General features: G+C 48.3%; 1 protein-coding gene across 8 annotated transcripts in view; it reads left to right on the forward strand.

The window, feature by feature from the left end:
* The window catches only part of CSGALNACT1 (chondroitin sulfate N-acetylgalactosaminyltransferase 1), a 327,407-nt gene that overhangs the window by 27,811 nt on the left and 280,783 nt on the right, over nt 1-18,813 (forward strand). Inside the window, exon 1 of one of the 8 annotated variants that reach the window (XM_060086120.1) lies at nt 12,929-12,979. The exons of the other annotated variants lie outside the window; for them this stretch is intronic. The gene's annotated coding sequence lies outside the window, so the exon portion shown is untranslated. Of the gene's footprint in view, nt 1-12,928; nt 12,980-18,813 lie in introns of those variants that run through there. 8 annotated transcript variants of the gene reach the window in all.

An 18,813-nucleotide genomic window follows, 5' to 3' on the forward strand; every position in this document is an offset into this window, starting at 1 on the left:
AATTTTATACCCATTCTAAAAATAAGTGTTTTTCCTATTTCACCAAGTTAGCATGGATGTTTCATATTTATTAAGGTAATTAACATTTTTTGTGTCTTAAATAAATGTTTTTCTTTATTAGGCCTCATTTTAGGAACACAAGGCTATTTCATTTATTAAAGGTCCTGAACATACTTGCATTAAAATTGAATTTTCACTTATTTTAAAATTTGTAACTACTTGCAATACCCTTTTAAATCCAAACATGCATATCCAAGTATACGCTTTCTAACATCTAGGCGATTCAGGCAGGATTGCCAGTGTCTTATTACTAAATCCGAGGCCCCATGACTTGCCTTGGGTAATATGGCCATGATTACTGGCCATGATGATTGGCCAACATTATCAATTTCTGGTCTTTGCAGACATTCAGGTCTATTGGTGCATTGTCACGGGCTCTTATTTATCGAGTTGGCTTTCAGAGCCACGTTGGACGCTCCCCAGGGTCTTGGGCAGCCAGCGGGCAATGATTCTGGTAGCTGTGTGTCCAGAACCCCCGGCTCTGACTGTTCTGGAGGGTAGGCTGCACTGGAGAGGCTCGAGTGCCTTTGAATTCTGTGCCCATCTGAGGATGAGCTGTTACCCACACTGCCCGAGGAAGCCTGTGCTTATTCCTGGCCTGACGTAGCTTCCTGGGTAAGGATGGGTTCAGGGTCAGGTTAAACAGCCGGGGTCAGGGGTAGGTGGAGGCACCGGCCAAGGCTGACGCAAGGGTGGAGGTCACGGGTCAGACGCCTCGAGGAAGCAGGGTGTGTCGGGGCACCAGGTGCGCGTGGGGCCTCCCACCTGACCCACTGCGGTCCTCTAACCCCGAAAGGTCATGACACGTGGAGCACGTGCGTTGTCTCACCAGCAGCCCTCAAGGCTGTGGATCCCGGGACGTCCGGGCAGAGTGTGCTTACGTTGGTGCCTTGCTTTGGACTCCCTGCAGCTTCATCGCCCCCGTCTCTCCTCGTTCATAAGCCGAGGGTGTTGTGGGCAGGATAGTCGCCTCCGAAGATGCCCACATCCTCATCCCTGGAACCCGTGGTATCTCACGTGGCAGAAGGGGCTTTGCAGATGTGATCGGGATTAGGGGCCTGGAGACAGGGAGATTATTCTGGACTCTCTGGGGGGCCCAGTGTGATCACAAGTCTTCAAAGAGTCAGAAAGGAGATGTGAGGAAGAGAACAGAGAACCAGATTGACGTGATGTGAGAAAAACGCAAGCAGCCATCGCTGGCCTCGGGAGTGGAGGCCGGAACCGCGGGCCAGGGTGAAGGCGGTTTCTGGAGACTGGGGAGGTGACGAGATGCTTCTCCCGGAGAGGCTCCCTGTGTTCCAGAAGGATGCCGCCCCGGGAGACCCCTTTGTGGACCTACGACCTCCAGGACTGTAACAGAATACATCTGAGACGTTTTAAGCCACCAAGTTGGTGGTAATTTGTCACAGCAGCTGCAGGAAGTGGGCGCAAGCGTGCTGCCGGGCTGGCCCTGCTTCCCGGGGTCACCCTGGCCCAGGGAATCAGAAACAGAGAAGCCAGCGCAGAGGGTTCATGCAGAAACCCCACCTTCAGGCGCCAATATACCCAAGAGCCAGAAAATCCTAGGGTTTTAGAAATGGGATATTTGAAGCCCCCCTCCTAAAAGAAAGGTGATAAAAGTGGTGATAAAAATAGAATAAACTACTTCTACAGATAGAAGAAAGTCTCCTACCGTTGAAAGATAGACTCTTTGGTCAGAGTTCTATTTCAAACGGACTATTTTGATTTTCATTTGAATTTGGGACCAGGATCGTTTACAGATTATAATATACCAACCTGAGTTTTCCAGGGCATTTATAGAATGTTCTCACGTACAGTACCATTACATGGTGACGGGGTATCATTATGTTTAACCATGAGCTTCACAAAGGAGCCACTTTTTCCAAAGTGAAGGTCACATAGTGTGGGAGGGGCTAACCATGACCTCTGTGCCCTGAGGCAGAAAATAAAGCTGTCGACTTACCTTCCTTCCCCGCCTTCATCTTCTCTTTTTATCCCTGTAGCATTGCCTTGTTAGTGGTTAGTTTTATAGATTCCTTTTCCTTTTTTTACTCTTGTTAACCTGAGAACCGACCCAGTCAGCCACCCTTGAGGTCTGAGATGAACATTTATTCTTTTTCCGAATAGTCCCTCGTATCTGGAGAGAATGGAAGTGATGTGACGTTTCCACTGATGTGATGCTAATACCTAGTGCTAATGTTGAATGTGAATGTATAGTGTTTAATGCCAATATATAATGTTTAATGCTAAATATAGTACTGATGGCCAGATTTTTTTTGTTGTTCTTGGCACACTTGTCTTTTATCAGCACGTTCAAAACGTTAAGCACACGTATGATATTGTTTTCAGTTCTTTAGACTTGTACCAGAAGTCCTCCCAAATATAAGAACTTGAAAATAAGGGAAATAACCTTTGACCTTAAATTTTGATATCAATCCATTGGGTCTTTGGGTCAGAGCCCCAACTGTTGCATCTCTTTCAAGAGGTGAAGGGTTCCCAGAATTTCAGTTTGACGGTAGCCTCACTAAGTGAATATTAGCCTGTGTACCTGGAGGAGGCTGGCTCTCAGGTGGAGACACTGAAAAGGACAGTCTTGAGACAGACATTGGAATTGCCTCTCTATGCTTTGTCCCCAGAACTGAGGTGGGTGGCCGGCAGTGGTAGCCAGTGAAATCCAAATAGTTGCTCTGAAAAGACTTATGAAATGTCTGCACCCTCCCTCGTTCTGGTTTCCCAGCAACGTTCTGATGATTACTTGGCTTCCTGTGTAGCAGCAGATCCCGCTACTCAGGAGAATACACTGGTCCCCGTGATGTTATTTCCCATCGCAGAAGACGAACTGGTGCTCTGATCACGCCCAGCACAGGGACTAGGTTAGTCTGAGTCTCTCTGAGTGATGACTTGGCCCCTGCCAGTTAAATGAGGTTTCCGGGTGTGCAAGGCCAGTGCTCCACTGGGACTCTGGGCTGTGAGGCCCCCTGAGGGGCGGCTGGCCAGACCGTGTCTGGTGGCCACACGCTCGCGTCCGCAGACTTCCCCGCTCGTGGGCACTGGGACAGGAAAATGAGGCGCAGATGGTGTTGGGAGTTTGTGACCACACCTGCCTTTGAATCTTGGCTGTCACTTAATAGCTACTTGACCTTGGGCACATGACCTTCCCGAGCCTCAGTTTTCTTCTCTGTAAATTGGAGACACTACCTATGTTTTAAGCGTACCTGGAACGTAGTGAGCTTACAAGAAATTTTAGCTGTTGGTATTCCTTTAATTAGCTAAAGGCATCATGAGATGCTGAAACAGCTCATTTCTTCCTTCATTTATAGGAGAACATTTCATCTTATTTTTCATTTTATTTATTGATTGATTGAAGTGTAGTTGATTTACAATGTTGTGTAAGTTTCAGCAAAGTGAGTCAGTTGTATATATACATACATACATATATATTCTTTTCAGATTCTTTTCTATTATAGGTTATTACAAGATATTGAATACAGGCCCCTGTGCTATAGAGGTCTTTGTCGGTGATCTTTTTTGTATACAGTAGTTTGTTCTATGAGAATGTCCATTGGGCTCCTCTGTGCCATAGTCTGCAGTGTGGAATCCTGGGAAAGAGCCGTCCCAGGGCGGGCAGTGTAGCCTCGCGACCTGATGCCTCTTGCTGCCTTGTTGGTCTTTATGTTCTTTTTCTCATCTAAGGAGAAAAAAGAGAAAAAAAAATGATTAAATAATTACTTTAAATCATTTGAAATGTAAGCAAAATAGCTTATATTGAACTTAAACCAGAATTGGTCAGTCAGCTTTAAATCACAGAAAGAAAGACTTCAGTACCAAATTTATTTTTTGCTTGAGTTGAGGACTTACTCAGTGTTGGTACCAGCATGTTAAGACACTCGGCTGTAGCAACATGTTAGCTGTTTTCTATCTTTACGTTGATTGCAACAGGGAATTTGTTTTTATAGCTATTAATGTTTCTTTTGAAATTAATATGCTAAGGGAGACATTTAATCATCCATAAAAATGTTGACTTTATGTAAAAGAAACAGCCAAAGCCAATTAGCATGTATGAATTTGCCTATGTAGTCCGACTTATTAGCTGTAGATGTGTTTTCAATGTGATGCATGGTATTTTTTGACTCTGTGATATGGTGAGAAGAAATGGCTGTCATTTCAAATTTAACCTTTGAGGTGGCAAATAGATTTGTGTTGACTGTTACAGTCTATGTGTTTTAGGTAGAATATTTGTGCAGTTATTGATTTCACAGTGAAAACAGTGCTCTCCATGCTTCTTCAATCAGAATCCTTCTTTGTGTGTGAGGTGAGGTGGGTGGAGACAGGTAACTTGAGGTCTTGGCTGGGGCTCTGAGGTGTGTAGTTGGGTCTCCATGGAGGACCAGTTACATGGTCTCCAGGGTGGTGTTTACAAGGAGGACCGGGGGCCTCCCGAGAAAGGGTGTAGACTGGGCAAGATGGCCCTGAGGGTTAGCAATAGGTGTCAGCTTCGGAGGGTGAGGTGGGATTTACGTCCACGCGCTGCCCTCTGTTTGGCCTGGTCTGGTGAACTTGGCCCGAGTCCCAGCTGGCAGTGGGACTTCTTAAAGCAGATGGTGAGGGTGTGACCTCCTGCACTGTTGGTGGGAATGTAAATTGGTGCAGCCACTATGGAGAACAGTATGGAGGTTCTTCAAAAAACTAAAAATAGAGCTACCATATGATCCAGCAATCCCACTACTGGGCGTATATTGGGACAAAACTATAATTTGAAAAGATACATGCACCCATATATTCATAGCAACACTATTTACAATAGCCAAGACGTAGAAGCAACCTAAGTGTCCATCAACAGATGAATGGATAAAGAAGATGTGGTGGGCTTCCCTGGTCGCGCAGTGGTTGAGAGTCCGCCTGCCGATGCGGGGGATGCGGGTTCGTGCCCCGGTCTGGGAGGATCCCACATGCCACGGAGTGGCTGGGCCCATGAGCCATGGCCGCTGAGCCTGCACGTCCGTAGCCCGTGCTCCGCAACAGGAGAGGCCACAGCAGTGAGAGGCCCACGTACCGTGAAAAAAAAAAAGAAAAAAAATAGAAGATGTGGCACATGTATACAATGGAATATTACTCAGCCATAAAGAAGAATGAAATATTACCATTTGCAGCAACGTGAATGGACCTAGAGATGATCATACTATGAGAAGTTAGTCAGACAGAGAAAGACAAGTATCATATGACATCACTTATATGGAGGATCTAAGAAATGATACAAATGAACTCATTTACAAAACGGAAACAGACTCACAGACATAGAAAACCAGTTTATGGTTACCAAAGGGGAAAGGGGGGGAGGGGTAAATTAGCAGTATGGGATTAGCAGATACACACTACTATATATAAAATAAAGAAAATCAACAACAAGGACCTACTGTATGGCACAGGGAACTATATTCAATATCCTGTAATAACCTATAGTGGAAAATAATCTGAAAAAGTATATATATGTGTGCGTGTGTGTGTATATAAAACGGAGTCACTTTGCTCCACACCAGGAACTAACGCAGCACTGTAAATCAACCCTACTTCAATATAAAAAAATAGACCCCCTCCCCCAAATCACAGAGGGTGTGAACACTGAGCAGCGTCTGGGGGTGGGGTGGTGGGAGACGCTGAAAGCACTGGGCGGTGCTGCGTGTACCCCGTGTGGATGCCGCGGGGGGCACGGAGGGTGGTGCCCCCCATTTGGGACTCGGTGAGTCAGGGCAGGGAGCGTGTGTGTGTGGGTGACCAGCCGTGCTCAGGTGGCAGCAGTGGGTTGTGGAGATTGCGGTGGCCGAGGACCCTGGGGGGGCCTGGGAGGAAGACACGGAGAGAGCCTTGTGTAGGTCGTGGGCACCAGCCTTGAATGGAGGAGCCAGTGGGGACACTTGCGGGTGGCCGAGTTCCAGCAGAGGGAGAGGGCCGGCCGCACAGCTGGGATCCTGCTTCTGGCAGCCCCCTACGTATTGCCCAGGCCCCGTGCCGTCTGGGAAAACAGTGCTGCAAACCCCTGGGCGTGTTTTCTTGGGCGCCCTGGCCCTGCGGCTGAGCTCGGACAGCCTCAGGGTCTCTGCACAGGGCTGTTGTCACAGCACCGCAGGGCCTCCTTCCCTGCAGGCTGAGGCTCAGATTCCTCATCGGGGGCTTTTGCTGCGATGCTTTGAAACATGGGACTAAAACCTCCTCGAGGGAGCCGCTCCGCCAGGGTGTTCCTGGGCACCAGCCAGCAGCCCCAGAATCATCTGGAGAGGAGGGAGGAAGGGTGGTCCCCTTGGGGCCCCGAGAACGCGTATCTGGGGCTCTTTAAGTGGGCGGGTGGAAGGGAGCGTGGAGACAGGGAATCCTAGACGTGTTCCCTGCCACGCTCCTCAGCCGCGTCTGTCCGTCCGTCTGTCCGTGGAAGGGGAGCCGCCTTAACCCCTCCAAGAGGCTCCAACCCGTGCCGTCCACCGGTAGAGATGTACTCTCTTGGATTGCAGTATTGCTCCAGGTGGGATAAAGGTGCTATTTGAGAGTGAAGTGGCCCAGTTTAAATGCTCTTAGCTAGAAGCCCTTCTCCCCTCTCTGAGCTCCCCTTAGCACCCCAGCTGTGGCGCACGTTCCGTCCGGTGGTAGGAGTATTCCTCCGTGTTTCCATCTCCCCTGATAGATGATCGCCGTCTGAGGGCTGCTGGGACCAGGCCTTTCTCATCTCCCTTACTGTCAAGGACACCTCTTCCCCAGTGCTTTGAGACTGAGTTTGGCTGCATGTAATAGAAAATCTGAACCTCTAGATTGAAATGGGGCTGTTTATTTTTCTTGTGCGGCAAGATGTGCAGAGGATGTAGTGGTCCAGGCTGGTGCCCAGTCCCCTGATGGTGCAGCATCCCTGTCCTCAGCTTTCTGCTCTGCTTTTCTCTCATTCTTAGGTCTAGAAATGGCTCTTGTACCTCTAGAAATGGTCCTTACGTGGCCTTCCCAGTAGTAAGAAGGGTGAGTGGTGATGTCAAAAGGTGTGGGCCAGCGGAGTGTGCTTCTCTTTTTTTCAAAAGGACTTTATTTATTTTTATTTATTTATTTGGCAACGTTGGGTCTTCATTGCTGCGCGCTGGCTTTCTCTAGTTGTGGCGAGTGGGGGCTACCCTTCGTTGCGGTGCACGGGCATCTCATTGCGGTGGCTTCTCTTGTTGCAGAGCACAGGCTCTAGGCACGCAGACTCAGTAATTGTGGCTCGCGGGCTGTAGAGCGCAGGCTCAGTAGTTGTGGCGCACGGGCTTAGTTGCTCCACGGCATGTGGGATCTTCCAGGACCAGGGCTCGAACCCATGTCCCCTGCATTGGCAGGTAGATTCTTTTTTCTTCTTTTAAATAAATTAATTAATTTTTGGCTGCGTTGGGTCTTCGTTGCCACGCGCCGGCTTTTCTCTAGTTGCGGCGAGCAGGGGCTACCCTTCGTTGCGGTGCACGGGTTTCTCATTGTGGTGGCTTCTGGCAGGTGGATTCTTAACCACTGCACCACCAGGGAAGTCCAGACAAAGCCTCACTTCTCTTGTTCTTAGGAAAAGGACAGCTTTCTTCTGCCCACACCTCCCTGGCCAGAAGTAGGCCATCCTTAGCTGCAAGAGAGCCAGGGAAATGAAGCTGCTTTCTTATGGAGGGTATGTTGCTGCATGGAGCAAAATTGGGGTTCTAATGGTAAAGAATAAAGGAGAAGGTAGGCAGCTAGCATTGAGAGACATGCTGCCACGTAGAAAAGACTCAAACAAACTCTTGCCAAGTGAGTGGTTTTAATAGCGGACAGGAAGCTCTGTGGTAAGAGGGAGGGTGAAGGTCTAGACCCTGAAGCACACGGGATATTTGGGGCGGCTGCTCCCGCCAGCGCCGGAAGACTGGAGGGTTTAACTCTTGGAATTCACTGTCTTCCTGCAGTTTTCCTTTTTTCTTTCTCCAGCTTTGATGAGGTAATGATTGACAAATAAAATTGTAATATAATTTAAAGTGTGCAGTGTGAAGATTTGATATAATTGGTGAAATGATCACCACAGTCAAGTTAATTCACACATCTACCACTTCAGAGTTAACCTTTTTTTGTTTTTTTTTGTGGTGAGACTACTTCTGATCTACTCTCTTAGTAGATTTCAAGTATATCATATACTATTATTACCTATAGTTCCCATGCTGTATCCTCAGAGCTTCATTCATCTCATAACTGGAAGACGGTACCTTTTGACCAAAATCCCCCTCACCCAGAAATAAACATTCTGCTGTTTCTGTGAGTTTAAGGGTCTTGTTGGTTTTCTTAGAGTTCACATGTGATACTGTACAGTATTTATTTCTCTCTGACTTATCTCAATTCGCATAATGTCCTCTGGGTTCATCCATGTTGTTGCAAAAGGCAGTACAGTTCACCCTTGAACAGCCTGGGGCTTAGGGTCACTGACCCTCCACGCAGTTGAGTATCTGCTTATAATTCATGGTCAGCTCCATTCCTCGTATACGCGGGTCCTCAGGATACAGTTTTGCATCCGCAGACTCAACCAGCCTTGGATCCTGTAGTACCATAGTATTTCCTGTTGAAAACAATCTGAGTATAAGTGGACCTACGCAGTTCAAACCCATGTTTTTCAAGGGTCAACTCTACTTCCTTCTTTTGGATGGATGAATAATATTCCATTGTATGTGCGTGTGTGCGTGTGTGTGATTCACATTTTCTTCATCCACTCATCCATTGATGGACACTTAGGTACTTCGGTTGTTTCCGTATCTTGCCTCATGAGAATAATGCTACAGTGAACATGGGGGTGCAGACAGCAATTTCATTTCCTTTGGATACATCCCCACATGTAGGATTGCTGGATTATTAGTTCCATTTTAAATTTTTTGAGGAATCTTCACATTTTTTCCTACAGTTGCCACTCCGTTTGTATAACTACCAACAGCGTTCTCTTTCTCCACATCCTTGCCAACATTTGTTGTCTCTTAGGTGCGATAATAACAGGTGTGACGTGATATTGTGGTGTGATTTAAATTTCCCTGATAATTAGTGATGTTGAACATTGTTTCATATATCTGTGGGCCATTTGAGTGGTTTCTTTGGAAACATGTCTATTTAGGTCCTTTGCCCATTTTTAAATGAGGTGTTTTTTTTTTTTTTTTGCTATTGAGTTGTAAGAGTTCCTTATATATTTTGGATATTAACCCCTTATCAGATATGTGATTTGCAAATATTTTCTCCCATTCCGCAGGTTGCCTTTTTTAAAAAAATTTATTTATTTTTGGCTGCGTTAGGTCTTCCTTGCTGCGCGTGGGCTTTCTCTAGTTGTGGCGAGTGGGGGCTACTCCTCTTCTTTGCAGTGCATGGGCTTCTCATTGCGGTGGCTTCTCTTGTTGCGGAGCATGGGCTCTAGGCGCACAGGCTTCAGTAGTTTTGCTTCGTGGGCTCAGTAGTTGTGGCTCGTGGTCTCTAGAGCGCAGGCTCAGTAGTTGTGGTGCATGGTCTTAGTTGTTCCGCGGCATGTGGGATCTTCCCGGACCAGGGCTTGAACCCGTGTCCCCTGCATTGGTAGGTGGATTGTTAATCACTGCGCCACCAGGGAAGTCCCCTGTTTACCTATTTTATATATTACTATATACTACTTGTTTGTAGATGTCAATCCCAAACTCCTAATTTATCTCTCCCCCTACTCCTGCTATCCCCTTTGGTAACCGTAAGTTTGTGAAAAATATTAATTTTTAGATGTAATGATAATATTGACTTAGGAGTTTATACTGTAAAAGCTTCCCTTAAGCTTAAGTTTTATTTGTGATATTCCTTTAAATTGACACCACAGTGTTGGGATGTATTACTTCTTGCCAATCAGCTCACAGGGTTTGATCGACCAATGTGAATCCTGTTAAAATTTATTGTTAAACTTGTTAGAATCCCTTCCTTTGTCTCTTTTTCTACTTCCTCCCCACCGTACCTTCCTGCAGGAAGGTAATGTTTTCTACTGCTGTACAATTGATTCAGAAACATTTCCGGATGAAAATATCTGTTCTAAAACTTTCAGTTTCTGTATTTCCTGCGCCTTCCCCAGCACTACTCAACTATCATTTTGATGATTTCTTGCTTTTTATTGGGCCTGACTTAGCCCAAGACCATGAATTATCCTGTAAAGACATAGGAGAACCTAAAGTTGTATTGCCCTCTGAAACAGCTTTATATTGAAAGCATAAATTAAGGGGAAAAAAAGAATATGTAAAGATTGACCCAAATGTCTAAGTCAGTGGTAGGGCTCTGGAAGAGGTGAGTCAGGATCAGTCTTTCTGGGAAATTATGGAGACTGTCTGCAGTACTTTTAGGAAGAATGGCAGAGGCACTTAAGGTCTTCTGCTCAATCGAATAAGAGAGGAGAGTGTGAAATAGACAATCTACACAGCACTGAACAGCTTTTCCTTAGCCCTCGTGTATAAATATAACAGGAGCACAAATGGTAATGATGAATTCTGGATCATTGCCTCAGAAACTGGCAAACAGTCATGGTAAGAAATAATTATACGGTTCCAGCCAATTTAACACATTATGCAAGAAATGTTAAACGAATAATTTTTTTACCCTTCAAATGTTCTCTCTCTCTTCTTTTTTTTTTTTTTGCGGTACGCGGGCCTCTCACTGTTGTGGCCTCTCCCCTTGCGGAGCACAGCCTCCGGATGCGCAGGCTCAGTGGCCATGGCTCACGGGCCCAGCCGCTCCGCGGCATGTGGGATCTTCCCGGACCGGGGCACGAACCCGTGTCCCCTGCATCGGCAGGCGGACTCCCAACCACTGCGCCACCAGGGAAGGCCTCTCTTTCTCTTTTTCATAAAGTATAGAGTAAGTACAACAAACACTCATGGACCACTCCCTAGAGTTCATAACTATTGTGCCACGTTTGCTTCAGATTTTTTTAAATGAAAGCAGTAAGATATTTCTGATGAAAGAACTCTTTGTCCTTCTCCTCCTCCCCAGAGGAAGCCACTGTGGTGAGTTTGGTGAGCTTCCTGTCCCAGGGCATATAATGGTTGAAGTGATGATCAGCTTCTTTTATAGGAACCATCCTTTGTATGGATGACTTTTCTGCTTTACGATGGGCCATAAAGTCAGCTGGGTGCCTGCAGCCACAGATGCTCAGCTGGTTATTATTTCTTGACATGTGGATTATAAACCCTGTTCACTCCCCATACAGAGTCATGCTGTGTTAATTTCTAATTATTCATTTTATGGAATGCCAGAGACAATCATAATGAATTTATGCCTTCTTTTTTGGTATTTTTTTAACACTTGAAATGAGAAGCAGTGGACAGTTTCCAGGGATATGGAGGATGCTGATTTAGTTGTAATGTGTTTCCTAGAAGTATTCCTTCAGGAGGAAAAGTCAAGGCTCCAGGAAGTAAATATTGCACACACACTGTCTTGCCTCCCTCCAGGCTGTGAAGTGAAAGAAGTAATTACTCCTGTACACCTGCTGTGGACATGCCCCCTCACCTGGCCATGCTGCTGGAGCAAAGGTTCTGAAGTGGAAGGCTGCCATCCCCCGGTGCCCCAGGGCTCTGTCCTGAGCCTACTTACAGGCTTACCTGGGTGGTGCTTAACTCAGGCCGTGCATCAGAAACACCTGGGGAGCCTGGAGTCTCCAGGCCACACCCAGACAGTCGCATCCCCAGGCTCTTGGACTCACCAAGTGCCTCCTCGGCCCAGAAGCACCTGCTGTACGTCTTCCGATGGGCCTTCCTAGACCAGCCTTTCTAAACGCCCCACCCCCCCTCACCAGCTGGGCCAAAGCATGGCACCTCTCTGTTCCCTTCCTCACATGGGAGCCATCTGAAATGCTCTGTGAATTTGTTCACTTGCTTATTGTCTCCCCCGCCCCCATTAGAAAATGGACCCCTTGAGGGTAGGACCCTGCTTTCTTGTTTACACCCTGTTCCTGTGCCCGGCACGGTGCCTGGCATAATACATATGCGTGTGAAATATTTGTTAAATGAGAATGAATTTTAATATCAGGAGGCCTTGAAGGGCCACTGAGCATAAGTTTGTCCTTTTTCTAAGACCTAAAGAAGGGTAACTTCTTTCCTGAAAAGTTGTACCAGTCTCTTTGTGAGTATTTAATCAGAATATAGGGCAGTGTACCCTGAAACCCAGTCCTGGGCTTGTATCCTGGTCTTCCCTCAGTATCTTCTAACAAATAATAATAATAAAAACGAAAATATAGACACAAGCATGTATACAATAATCATCAGCTGTAAGGAGCGTTCATATACTCTGACCTGATCCTTTCCTTGGGGGTGGGAAGATCACGGACAGGTGATGAAACAGGCTCAGAGCAGGTAAATAACGTGGCCAGTAAATCGGGAGTGTGGGATTAACATATACACACTACTACATATAAAATAGATAATCCGCAAGGACCTACTGTATAGCACAGGGAACCCTACTCAATACTCTGTGATAACCTAAATGGGAAAAGAATCTGAAAAAGAATAGATACATATATGTATAACTCAATCACTTTGCTGTACACATAAACTAACACAACATTGTAAATCAACTAGACTCCAATATAAAATAAAAATGAAAAAAATTTTAGATATCAAATAAAATTAATTGGGACCAAAATAATAATTAATAAATAAATAACGTGGCCGAGTCCACATCGTGGTAAATGAGAGGATTGGAATGGGGGCCCATTTTGGGAACCATGAGGGGGTGAGAGAGGGCATCGGACCCCTCCAGCACCGGCGGGCACTGGCCGCCCCTCCACTCTGTGCTCACAGTTTCCTGTGGCTCCTCTCTGGTTGCAGGTGAGGACCTGGAGCGGCTTGGCTGTGTTCCACCTGGTTGGCTTTGAGGGAAGCCCCACTCCTCAGTGAGCTGCTGGGAACCCTAATCATGGCTGACCGTGAGTTCCAAGAAAAGATCCTGAAGCCTGGGGGCTTCCCTGGGGGCTTCCCTGGGGGCTTCCCTGGTGGCGCAGTGGTTGAGAGTCCGCCTGCCGATGCAGGGGACACGGGTTCGTGCCCCGGTCCAGGAGGATCCCACATGCCGCGGAGCGGCTGGGCCTGTGAGCCATGGCCGCTGAGCCTGCGTGTCCGGAGCCTGTGCTCCGCAATGGGAGAGGCCACAGCAGTGAGAGGCCCGCATACCGCAAAAAAAAAAAAAAAAGATCCTGAAGCCTGGAGTCATCTGTAATCAGTGCATCAGCTTCTAAGTGCCTGACTAACAGAGATTAAATACGTCACCCGGGGACTTCCCTGGTTGTCCAGTGGCTAAGACTCTGTGCTCCCAATGCAGGGGGCCTGAGTTCAGTCCCTGGTCAAGGAACTAGATCCCACACGCCTTGACTAAAGATCCTGCGTTCTGCCACTAAGACCCGATGCAGCCAAATCAATCAATATTAAAAAAAAAAAGTCAGCCCTTCCAATGCAGGGGGCCTCCACGTGATGCGACGGGGTGGGTTCCCCTCTGTGGGTGGTGCGTCATGGGTGCTGAATTTACTGGTTTGCTTCATAACTTAGGTGTGTGTGCTGCATATTTCCTTTGCCTGTAGAAATATTGCATCGTTCGACCATTAAACCATAAGAAATAAGACAGGGTAATGTGATTGGTTACCTTGACCTCAGAACTAAATGAAAGCGCTCTTCTCTGGTTCCATTCCCTTCCCTCCCTCCCCCGTCCCCATCTTTGTCTCTGTCTCTGCCTGGTTCCTCGTCCTCGCTCAGAATGGAGCTGCCGAGTGGTTTTGTTGTTTATGTCTAATATAGTTATTTTTTTTTTTTTTTTTTTTTTGCGGTACGCGGGCCTCTCACCGCTGTGGCCTCTCCCGTTGCGGAGCACAGGCTCCGGACGCACAGGCTCAGCGGCCATGGCTCACGGGCCCAGCCGCTCCGCGGCATGTGGGATTTTCCCGGACCGGGGCACGAACCCATGTCCCCTGCATCGGCAGGCGGACTCTCAACCACTGCGCCACCAGAGAAGCCCCTCTAATATAGTTTTAAGAGTGCTTTGGGGTGGATTTTAAAGAGCATGTCAGTTAAACCTTCGTCCCTGCTATCGAGTTAATTTGAATGTGACCCCTGAGGAGGGTGGCTTTACATGCTGGCCCACCCGGGACAGCCCTGGGTGGCGTCTGCTGTCCCTGCACAGTTATCAGACGTGTGCCTGTTCGGATGCTAATTACAGAGGCCAGCTTCTCCAGAATGACCTTCTCCATACTTCCCGCTTTTGATCAATGACTCTTTAAATAAACGGACCCCCACCTGTGACGCTGTGTCCCTCATCGTAGCGCTGGTAAGGGCGTGGTTCCCGCTGCTGACCTACCCACAGGTACGTCCTCATCTGAAATCGGGCAGCTTTATAGGAAATGATCCGTAAGTAGGTTGGCAGCTTCAGTGTTACTGGGTCCCTTAGTTCCCAGCATGATTCACTGGCATTTAAAGGTTGTCGTTGGTGGTGCGTAATTGTGCAGTGCCTTTTGGACACACAACTGCTTGATCTGTCAACCAAACAAGAATTTCCGGCCCTCAGCACCAGTATTTCCACCGGCACTGCTGGTGTTCTCAGATCCTGTTGAAACTCATGCTGCTTTTCCCCTGAGCTGCCTTCCAGATTTCCCAGCCTTGGATGGCTTTGGTCAGTAGATCAGCAAGGCAGCAGCCTCCTGTTGGCCGGACCCCTCAGCGCTGGGAGAGCTTCCCCAGGGCCTCCCTGCGGCCCCCTTTCTCACAGACCCGAGAGTCACGAGTTTTCCTTTTGTGATGTATTTTAGCTTGAGGACTGTGTGTGGTGTTGATTTTGCTCAGATAAGGTGTGGAGGAACGTGTGAAGATAAGCCAGAGGCCTGTGCTTGGCGTTCCCCCCAGGGGACCACATCCTGGGGGGACTTTAGCCTCCAGATGCCCTGGCTGGCGTGCAGCCCACAGACATTTATTATCCCCGTGACGGCGATCCCGCTCCTTCCCTCGTGGTTGGAGACTAAGAAGGATTCTCCTGCGGGCCTGGTGGGCTTCGGGCGAGGAACAGACACCCCCTAAGCCCTGTGCGGTGCCTCTGGAGCCCGGGTTCACGTTCCAGGCAGCCTGAGTGGCAACAGACTGACGGCCCCGAGGGGACCACCAGCCCCTCCACGGTTTTCCTTTTAGGAAGTAACGTTTCCTTTGAGGATGTTGAGGAAACGCTGATCCCTCCCCACGACGCACACATGGCTGAGCTGGGCTTTGGTTCACACATTCTTGGCCCTTTTGTGAAATCTGTTAAGGCCGGAAACAGAATTCTTCCTAATTTGGGTGAGTTAAAGATTAAATTGGGGAGGGGTTGGGGGGTGTACTGGCAGGCAAAGAAAGAGGGGTATAAACAGCTTTCTCCCTGCTGTGGTTTACTGTGTACAGGCCGTGCGTGATTGGGGATGGAGAGGGATTAGACATCTATTTTTAAGTTAAAAACCAGCATTCGTGGTGCTTTGGAAAAATCCACCTAAACCTATCGTAACGGGGGCTCCAGAAGCGTGTGGGGCTCAGGTGCACTTTCTTTCTCTCCTCTTTGGCCCCAGGTTCACTTGGTGTCTTGTTTTCTGGGGGGTGTTGGGATGGGAGGGGAGGAGGAGAGAAGGGTGTGAGAGTGACCAACTGAATTGCTTAACTCACCACAAAGTGCAGCTAGTTCGGAGCATTCTCATTCTTCATTCAAAACCTTAAATTGAGCTATTTGTAATGAGGTGGATGGACCTAGAGTCTGTCATACAGAGTGAAGTAAGTCAGAAAGAGAAAGACAAATACCGTATGCTAACACATATATATGGAATCTAAGAAAAAAAATGTCATGAAGAACCTAGGGGTAAAGACACAGACCTACTTGAGAGTGGACTTGAGGACATGGGGAGGGGGAAGGGTAAGCTGTGACAAAGCGAGAGAGAGGCATGGACACATATACACTACCAAATGTGAGGTAGATAGCTAGTGGGAAGCAGCCGCATAGCACAAGGAGATCAGCTCGTGCTTTGTGACCACCTAGAGGGGTGGGATAGGGAGGGTGGGAGGGAGGGAGACGCAAGAGGGAAGGGATGTGGGAACAGATGTATATGTATAACTGATTCACCTTGTTATAAAGCAGAAACTAACACACCATTGTAAAGCAATTATACTCCAATAAAGATGTTAAAAAAAAAAAAAAAAGCTCTCCCAAGTGCAGTGTGGGGTGTTAGTCTAACTGGAGCAAGAAAAAGCACAGCAGACTTGGATGCCGCCCTCCCCGGCCTTCAAGAGCTGCCGGCTGCTGGGGAGGATGCGACAGCCAGATGCCCGCCCATGATGTATGTGTACACGGGGCTTCTGAGAGGGGGAGGAGAAGCTCGCATCGTCCTGTGACTGGAGGACCCTAGCAGTAGCAGTGCTCACCGGGGGGAGAACTGCCATCAAGTCACGCCGAGTAGCTCTAGGCTCGGCCATGGTGCGTGACTTGGTTTAGAATATGTGGTTTTGAGTGGCCGAATCTGATAACTTTGGATCAGTCAGTGAGATCTGCAGCCCCAAGGGGAGGCTTCGTATTTGGTTGCCCTTGGTTTTCCTGTGCAAGGTGCTGTGCAGTCAGTAGTAAGCAACCCTCCAGTTACCTGGGGGTCTCAGAAGAAGTGAGCCCCCTCTTAGGATGCACCGGCCTTGGGTGAGCTCCCTTCTGGATTTCCCTGACTTGGATGATTTTGGTCCGTAGGTCAGAGACGCAGCAGCTTCCTGTCGGCTGGGCCCCTTGGCCCCGGGGGAGCTTCCCCAGGGCCTCTCTCCTTCCCCTTTTCTCACACATCCCGAGGGTTACGAGGGTCCCTTTTGTGAAGTATTTTTAGCTTGAAGGCTCTCCGTGGTGTTGATTTTGATCCACCAGGAGGAGGGAGGTGAAAGCACGGCAGGGAAGGGTGGTGGAGGAAGGGGTCCAGACCTGGCCCTGGTCGGGATGGGGCTGCTGCTGGCTGGGGTACCCTTGCTGTCTTTAGGGGAGACTCTGAAACCCAGCGCTCTTCCTCCCAAACCACTTCCACGGCAGCTCAGCCCTTGTCCAGGAGCAGCCACAACATGGCACGCGAGCCATCTGACTTCGGTCTCGAGGGTGAGGTCCGGTGCGGACACGTGGAGCTGGGGGGTGGGGGATGGGAGAGGACGTGCATCCAGGTGGACGGGGCAGCGTGAGCCAGGGTCCAAGGTGGAAAATCCCAGGTGAATGCAGGGCACACGGGAGGGTGTGGAGTGCGAAGGGGAGGGGCCGGGAGCAGGTGCAGGCAGCGGGGATCCACCGAAGGCCTGTGTGGAGGGCTGTGATGTGGTCAGAGCTCACTTTCGGGAGGTTAATCTCGCAGTGGTGGAAGCGGGTGAGGAGGGACTTCCTGTGGTCACGGTCCAGGCGGTGTTTAAGGTGACACGTGCGACAGCTGTGAAACCAGCCAAATGGCTTGTGAGACTTATCTCGGTTCCTGCCGGAAACAGTTTCTCAAATAGAGGAGCAATTTAGGGATGACACGTAATAAGAATTTTCCTTGATGACTCAGCAAAGCTCCTTTAAGATCAGTGTATCTGTGGAGGTTTATTTGTGCCGTGTATATTAGTTTGTCGCGTGTGATATTACCGTCTTGTAGTTCAAAGCATGGACTCTGGATTCAAAGCGCAGCCTCCCACTTACTAACTGTGAGACCTTAGGTGAACCACTTAGCCTTGCCGTGCCTCAGTGCCTGCCACCTTCACAAACGTTAACTTCATCGTTGTTGTCGTCGTCCTCCTCATCATCATTTGTAACATTTATTTGTAACACATTAAATGTCTTACTTCACAGAGATATAGGATCTTTTCAGCATCCTAAGGATTCCCCCTTAAGAATTGCATTTGGGGCCTCCCTGGTGGCGCAAGTGGTTGGGAGTCCGCCTGCCGATGCAGGGGATACGGGTTCGTGCCCCGGTCTGGGAGGATCCCATATGCCGCGGAGCGGCTGGGCCCGTGAGCCATGGCTGCTGAGCCTGCGCGTCCGGAGCCTGCGCGTCCGGAGCCTGTGCTCCGCAACGGGGGAGGCCACAGCAGTGAGAGGCCCGCATACCGCAAAAAAAAAAAAAAAAAAAAAAAAAAGAATTGCATTTGGCCGAGAGTTAACAGACGCTCTCCCCGCCACGATCTTGAACTCCTAAGGGTTTACTTTCTAAACAAGAAGACTGCAGATAGACAGTTGCTGGCACTGCTTTGATGTCTTCAGGATGTCAGGGTAACTGAGATTCTTTTGGTCTCCCTCCTTCATGGGCTCAAGATGGCTGCTGCCACTCCAGCCGTGATGTTTGTCTCACTGAAGGAAGAAGAATCAAGGGTGGCAGGTCAAAAGGGTACCTGCCGGTTCAATAAGCTCTCTTTAAAATTCCTTCCTAGAAACCCTACCTAAGGGCTTCCACTAATATCTTATTGGCCATCTCTATCTTCAGGGGATGTTGGAAAAGCTAATTTCCTCCGGGCACTTTGCTCCCCTCAAAAATACAGATGTTCTGCTGTTACAAAGAAAAAAGAGAAGGATGGATATTCTGTGGGCAGCTAGAGGTCTCTGCCACAGTGGGACTTCACTGCAGGAAAACTACCTCAAGGGCTTCCAAGAATTTTGTCTATTTCTACAGTAGCAATTGATTGCCTTCTCCCAGATCCAGAGCTTCTGGTAGTCTAATCAATTATGTTTTTAGCATATTGTAAGTTTTTGCCTTTAAGAAGTTTGTTCAAGAAAGAA

The sequence above is a fragment of the Mesoplodon densirostris genome, chromosome 20 (genome assembly GCF_025265405.1).
Source record: "Mesoplodon densirostris isolate mMesDen1 chromosome 20, mMesDen1 primary haplotype, whole genome shotgun sequence".
NCBI lineage: Eukaryota > Metazoa > Chordata > Mammalia > Artiodactyla > Ziphiidae > Mesoplodon > Mesoplodon densirostris.